Source organism: Octopus bimaculoides, chromosome 7 (genome assembly GCF_001194135.2).
Source record: "Octopus bimaculoides isolate UCB-OBI-ISO-001 chromosome 7, ASM119413v2, whole genome shotgun sequence".
Classification (NCBI taxonomy): Eukaryota; Metazoa; Mollusca; class Cephalopoda; order Octopoda; family Octopodidae; genus Octopus; species Octopus bimaculoides.
In genome coordinates this window covers 32,227,573-32,234,741 of record NC_068987.1, presented here as the reverse complement: position 1 = coordinate 32,234,741, position 7,169 = coordinate 32,227,573, and positions in this window count along the sequence as shown.

Sequence of the window (7,169 nt, the reverse complement as noted above, 5' to 3'; positions counted from 1 at the left end):
CTAGTACTTATTTTATCGGTCTCTTTTGCCGAACCGCTAAGTTACGGGGACGTAAACACACCATCATCGGTTGTCAAGCGATGTTGGGGGACAAACACAGACACACAAACACACACACACATATATATATATACACATATACGACAGGCTTCTTTCAGTTTCCGTCTGCCAAATCCACTCACAAGGCGTTGGTCGGCCCGAGGCTATAGCACACTTGCCCAAGGTGCCACGCAGTGGGACTGAACCCAGAACCATGTGGTTGGTAAGCAAGCTACTTACCACACAGCCACTCCTGCGCCTATATATATATATAATTTGTATAAAGAAATTAAATTAAAAGTGAATTGAAAATTTCAAAATATTTATTGATATGGCCCAGAGGGTATCGAACCCTCGACATCAAGTTTTCTATGCAATGATTATAAACTAGCTATGAAGTTGTTTCTTAGTCAGCCTTCATAAAATTGTTATATTTGATGCAGTTATAATAATTAGTTTGGTCATAAAACATTCTTCATTCTTTGATTTGTACTGTAGTGTAACTTCTACAATTAGCAACACCATCAACACGACATACATGACCACCACCACTACCACTAGCACCACAACCACCACCAGCAATTCCCCCTAAATCTATGTCGACACGACAATCATGACCACCACAACTGTTGTCATCACCAAGGTGACAATCCTAAATATTACAACCGCCTCCTTTACGGCAAACCTGACCACCACAATGAACACCTATGTTAGTTTTACCACAGACACAGCCACAACCACTGTCACCACCACCACCACCACCTCTACAACTAGTTTTAACACTATAACCACCACCGATAGGACAACCATCACTACAATTGTCAGCGCCGATACCACTACCACCAGTACCATAATTGCTATCACGACATCTACAACCACCACCAACACTACCGCCTCAAAGGCAACCATCTCGCCCACTAACAGAATCACTACCGCAACCACTAACAACGCCTCCAACACCATCACAACCACCAACAACAACATCTCCAGCACCACCACAACTAAAACCATTACCAACATCATTTCCTCCCAGACTACTACCGGAATAGCGACCATCTCCACCACTATAAGTAATGCCACCAATATCATTAATGCTATTGCAACCCCTAACACCAACACATCCACCACTTCTGCTATTACTACTACTACTACTACTACTACTACTACTATCACCATCACCACTACCATCACAACACCACAATGAATTCAATAACATTCAGCGTTGTCGTTATTAAATCCCAGGTGTTAGTTATTTCAGAATAGCCAAATTTAATGAGAAATATTCCTCTCTGCAATCATTATACAAAAGCACGTGATCTTCAACATCCCTACCTGCAGCAGAGAAAAATAGATTTTCTAAAACCACTATGAACCACTACAAAACATGAATTTTAGAAATATGTATAAAAATGTATGACAAGTACACTTAAATTAACATTTCTAAGCATCTTCGGTTTCGTATTTAATATTTAGAAAAGAAAATATGGCTTTGACTCACACAGTACGCGTAATGTTTTAATTTTTGTAAGATTATTTGTATAGACGCTTTTCCTTGTGCGCGTATGTGGGGAAAATCTTAATCACTCGTTTTCTTTTAGTGAAATTACTCGTGATTTATCATTCATGTTTTCATGAAATCCTTGATCATTCACATATAGCTCCACAATAATTTCTTTCTTACTGAGGTTTGTGATCTTATATTCTAAAATTTAATATAATCCACATATCTTTATTTGTTTTGAAATATTTAGTTTTACCGATTTTGACTTGCACACGTCTAAGGTGATAGTGAGACAGATTAATTAACTACAAACCGAACGTTAGAGTGTTCGTCTCGTGTAAACGAAGGACTTAAAAATTACGACGTAATATGAGAAGACACAGCTAGTTGACTCAAAATGGAGTAAAACTCTTAAATGGTTCTAAACCAGTGATTTTCGTTACACTTTTTCAATGTTAAAGGCATTTTCAACGTCTGCAGTGTCTCTGTATCTAACAGTAAATTGGTACCATAATGAAGTGGATAAGTACAGTTTATTACTCTAAGAAGCCTGACAAATGTAAATTCAAACCCACTGTAGTCTGTTACACGTTGTAAAGCCAAGTCTGTAACATTACAAGTCGTAATGACTAGCCTATACTATTACAACTTCTGATGACAGGAGTGTTTCATTACATCATCCAAATTACTGGTGGGTGTTATTACAAGATGTAAATTATAGTGTGTCATTACTACTCGTAATGTCTAATGTATATCTACAACTTATATCTAGTATATGATATATATATATATTATAACAACAGGTTATGTGTCATAACAATGTATAATATCTGGTCTATGTCATCAGAAAATGTCATGCGTCACTAAAGCTTATAATAGTTTGTATTTGTTGTTAAAACATGTAACATCTTGGCCGGTACATAGGAAACTCATCTTGCTCAAGACATTGGTAGTTATGGTTCTAGCGGAATCAAGGGACTTGGAATCCGCACAAATTTGTGTTTATGCTGAAACGTTAACCATTTGCTAAAATAGTCTAATTAACCATTTATTCAGTAATAGGGCCGTTCACCTAACCTTTTACATGACCTCCTAGACCAGAAAGGTCAATACAGTCGAAGACCAATTTGAAATTCTGAAGAAACAAAGGTGAGTAGAAAAGACTTTTAAAGAATTATACAATTATTGAAGGATATGAGGAAAATCTTTAGTGGCGGTTTTGTGAATGGTGAGACAAAGCAACGATAAGGCAAGTTGAGTAAATTGAATGGATACTAGTTTGTTGAGATAATGGGAAACCAGTGTAAGAGCGGTACTAGGATGCTTGTTACCTTGATATGTACGAGGTTATTGTTGGAGACGTTGAATGAGATTTTATGGTTATGTCCCTCAAAAGTGGTTAGTTTTGTACGATTTTTCTTCAAATGAGATTATGCTCTTGAAGAGTGAGAGAACCATTTATCTAGATATGTATGTATATGTGCGTATGATCACTAACGTAGAAAGATGAATATACTTGCCGCCATATCCTACTGCACACACTCTCACGCAGAACACGTAATCCGTCATTCTTGCCTTACATTGCTCTACTATGCACCATCCTCCTTCAGCTTAAACATCTCTCTAGAGATCGATAAATATAGCAGTAAAGTACTGGAGTTGAGGTATTCGACAAATCCTCTCCCCTCAAAATTGTTATGTCTAAATCAGAAATCATTGTTATTATTACTCCCGAGGCGGCGAACTGGCAGAATCGTTATTGTATCGGACAAAATACTGAGCGGCATTTCTTCCGGCTCTTTACGTTTTGAGTTCAAACTCGCAGAAATCAACATTGTCTTTCTTATCTTTTGGGGTCGATAAAATAAAGCACCACTCAAGTACTGTGGTCGTTGTAATCAACTTACTCCGTCCCCTCAAAATTGCTAGCATTGTTCCAAAATTCGAAACAATTATTATTATTGTTCACGGTTACTATTATAGTAGTGGTGGTGGTGGTGGTGGTGGCGGCGGTGGTGATGATGATGATGATGATGATGCATTTGCAATGTCATTTAAGACAAATGTGTCAGCTGCTACTGAATGGCAGAGTCACTGGTTATGGTAAAATCGAATTATTATTGGCTTTACAAAACTGTCATCTGAAGAAATTAGTTTTTAACTGTCTTTTATATTCTGTATTGATTTCATAATTCTTAAATAGCAACTGTCAGTACGTAGCACACTAACTTAGCATAACTTTAAATTGCGGTAACCATTGATCTTTTACTGTAACCATTGTCGACTGGTTCCAGTCAAGAACTGGAATGATTTCTAGGAATTAATTGAAAGAGATATTGGAAAATTTAATTTAGTTGTTCAAATGGATTGTTCAGAAAGAGAATGGGATGAAATAATGTCCTCCTATTTATAAGTAATTACCATTCAGACATAAATTAATTGACCTGCGGCAAGGTTTCATTTCCCGGTGGTCGTTTCTTCGTTTCACCTGCGCCGATAACATCTCTGGAAATTCGTTCACTTCGCGACAGGCGTGGTTGTTTGGTTAAAAAATTTGCTTCCCGATCACAAGGTTTTGAGCTCAAACTTACTTTTTGCCATCTTGGATCACTTCTTTTTCTTTCTTATTAGTTTCAGTCATTAGACCGCTGTCATGCTGGGGCACCGCCCTGAAAAATTCTTAGTCGAAATGACTCGACCCTAGTACTTGTTTTAAGTTTGTGCTTAATTTATCGTACCCTTTGGTCGAACCGCTAAGTTACGGCCAATATTGGTTGTCAAGCGGTGGTGGGGAAAAAACACAGGCACAGAGACATACACACACACACACACACACACGCACGCACATACGACGGGCTTCTTTTCAGTTTCCGTCCACTAAATCCACTCACAAGGCTTTGGTCGGTCCGAGGCTATAATAGAAAACACTTGTCCAAGGTACTACACAGTGGGACTGAACCTAGAAGCATAGCCTTGAGTGGACCCATGCTTTTTGAGTAAAATTTGGTTAAAGCATACTATGTAGAAGCTCGTCGAAAGTACGGTTACTGTCCTTGGCTTAATTCGTTGTCGTTTAATGGTCCTGCGATACCTTTAATAGAATCCACTGTATTAAGATTCAAGCCAAGCTCTCTGATGTGAGGAGAATCCATGAGTAATGGTTTATTTCTCTTCTTTCCGCCAACCACCACCACCATCACGATCCTTGAAGTTTCTGCAACAAGCCATAGGCGCTACAATTCCACTGATTAATCCTTAAAAAAACACTTATCCCATAATTGATTCCATAGGTCATTTATTTAAAGCGCCAATTTGGTAAACTATTGGTCATCGAGAGAGACTCCACGTAAGCCTTACTAGAAATAGCAGCCATATTTTCCTCAATTCTCGCACAATCGTTTTAAAAAGGTGGACACATTGGCTATTGTAATTCTAAGTACACAATGGTTGAAAAGATAGACTGAATGTTCGTGACCGAATAGCTTTTGATCAAATATCTACTCGATCAGAATCGACCTTGGACTAAACAATCACTAAAAGACGAAGTTTCGAGTCCCACTCAACGCTTTCCTAAGTATTTCCCCATTATAATTTTCCCCCAATTTAATCCATTATATTTAGGGTATGTGATATTTCGAACGTATTATTAATATGGTGTGGAAATCAAGTTTAATGAGAGTTCATTCTGGATGTCATTAGTGTTTGTGATTCTTCACATTAGGTATCAGGATATAAATTGTGAGACAATGGTTATTGAATCAATCACAATACCGAACTAGCAAAAAATCTGGATCTGTGTTTAGTCCAGTAGCTTAAAAAGAAAATAATTAACAGCTGCATGCATGCATTGATGTAATTAAAAAAATTAGAAAGTTTAATAAACCCGTTTATTAACTCTCTGCCATTCAGATTATTCTGTCCAATGTAATGCTTATTTATTCAAATTGTTTTGAATTAATCATGCATTATCTTGTAGCTTCGAGATTTTGATGATATGATTGCTTACTTTTAGAATGTAGGCAGGTTTGAGAGGCTAGATCTGGGTGGTTTGAATATAAAACAGGTAGAAACCCTAAAGCACCTTCTTGCAAAGCAAACTTTTTAACCACGCAGCCATGTTTTCGTTCAACAATAAACAGAGGAGTAGCAGTCCCATAAATATCAAATATAGTTTCATGTTATTATGTAGCAGACACCGAGTTGAGAGGAATGGTAAAGTATCAGACGAAATCTATTCAAAACTTTGGGCCTTTTGAGTTCAAATCCCACTGTAGATAATCTAATACCAGATGCACGCTGGTAAGTTTTGGAGCTTCGGTTCACTGTCAGAAACACAAAGACAGGGTTAAGTTTCAATTCTCAATCGAAGCTAGTTCACTGTCAGAAAAACAAAAATAAATTATGGTTTCAATTCCCAGTCGAAGCTAGTTCACTAATATAGTATTTGCGACAAACATGAACTTATCTCTCCCCACTAAAATATAGAAACTTCCTATCGCACTAAGGTTTTGATTTCCAGTTGCTAGATAACCATCCACATCATTTCATTCATATCAATAACGCTGAGAAAGGCATAATAGCCACGACTTCCAAATCCCAAATATCAAACATTCTACTTTGACAAAAATGACAGTTACATTTTGAATAGATATAAATGTTTTGTATTGGAAGATATTGTTCTTTTCTTTCTTGATTAGTGTCTCTTTCCTCATTATTTTCTTTTGTTTTTTTCTCTCTCTTTCGCCAATTACATTTTCTTGTACTTTTTAAAGTGACGAACTTGCAGAATCGTAGCACGTTAGACAAATGCTTACCGGCATTTCTTGCGGCTTTATGTTCTGAGCTGAAACGCCACCGAGGTCGGCTTTACCTTTCATCCTTTCATGGTCGATAAAATAAGTACCATCCAAATACTAGGGTCGCAATAATCGACAAACCCCCGCACACCTCTCATAAAATTTCAGGCCTTGTTCCAGTAGTAAAAAAGATATTCTTGTACTGCTTTCAACGATCTTATAACGTGAAATGTAAAGTAAATATTGTATGGGGAGATAATCCGTTATAACGTGGCTGGACATAAATAAATAAAGCAGAGTATTTCTATTTGAATATACCAATTATTGTTACTCCTGCGCTGATTGGTTGATTGATTAATTGAGTAGGTGAATGAGTGAGTGACGGATGGGTTTGCTCCTGCATACATACATACATGCGATGGGTATAGTTCTGCCTTCCATATTTCACCTACAAGGTGTTGACTAGCAGCAGCAAGGTGCTATGGTAGAAGACGCTTGTCCAAAGTGATGTCGAATCCAAGACTATGCGACTGCAAAGTGAACTGCTTATCCACACAATTTGTGTCGTATATTTTGGGAGAAAGAAAACAATTGTGGATATTATGACGTTCACGAATTTATCAAGGCTGTCAGCTGTAAAAAGCTATTATATTTATTTAGAGCGAATTCTGAAACCGTGACGTTATCTCGGTGAGCAAAGAGAGTGAGTGTCCCCTGCCAAACTGTTCTAATCGCTTTGTGAACAATAAATGTTGTTAATCACGGGCATGGTGTCAATTGTACAAGTTTATTTTTAGATTTATCTTGTATGATTAAAGGAGAAACAGGAAGGT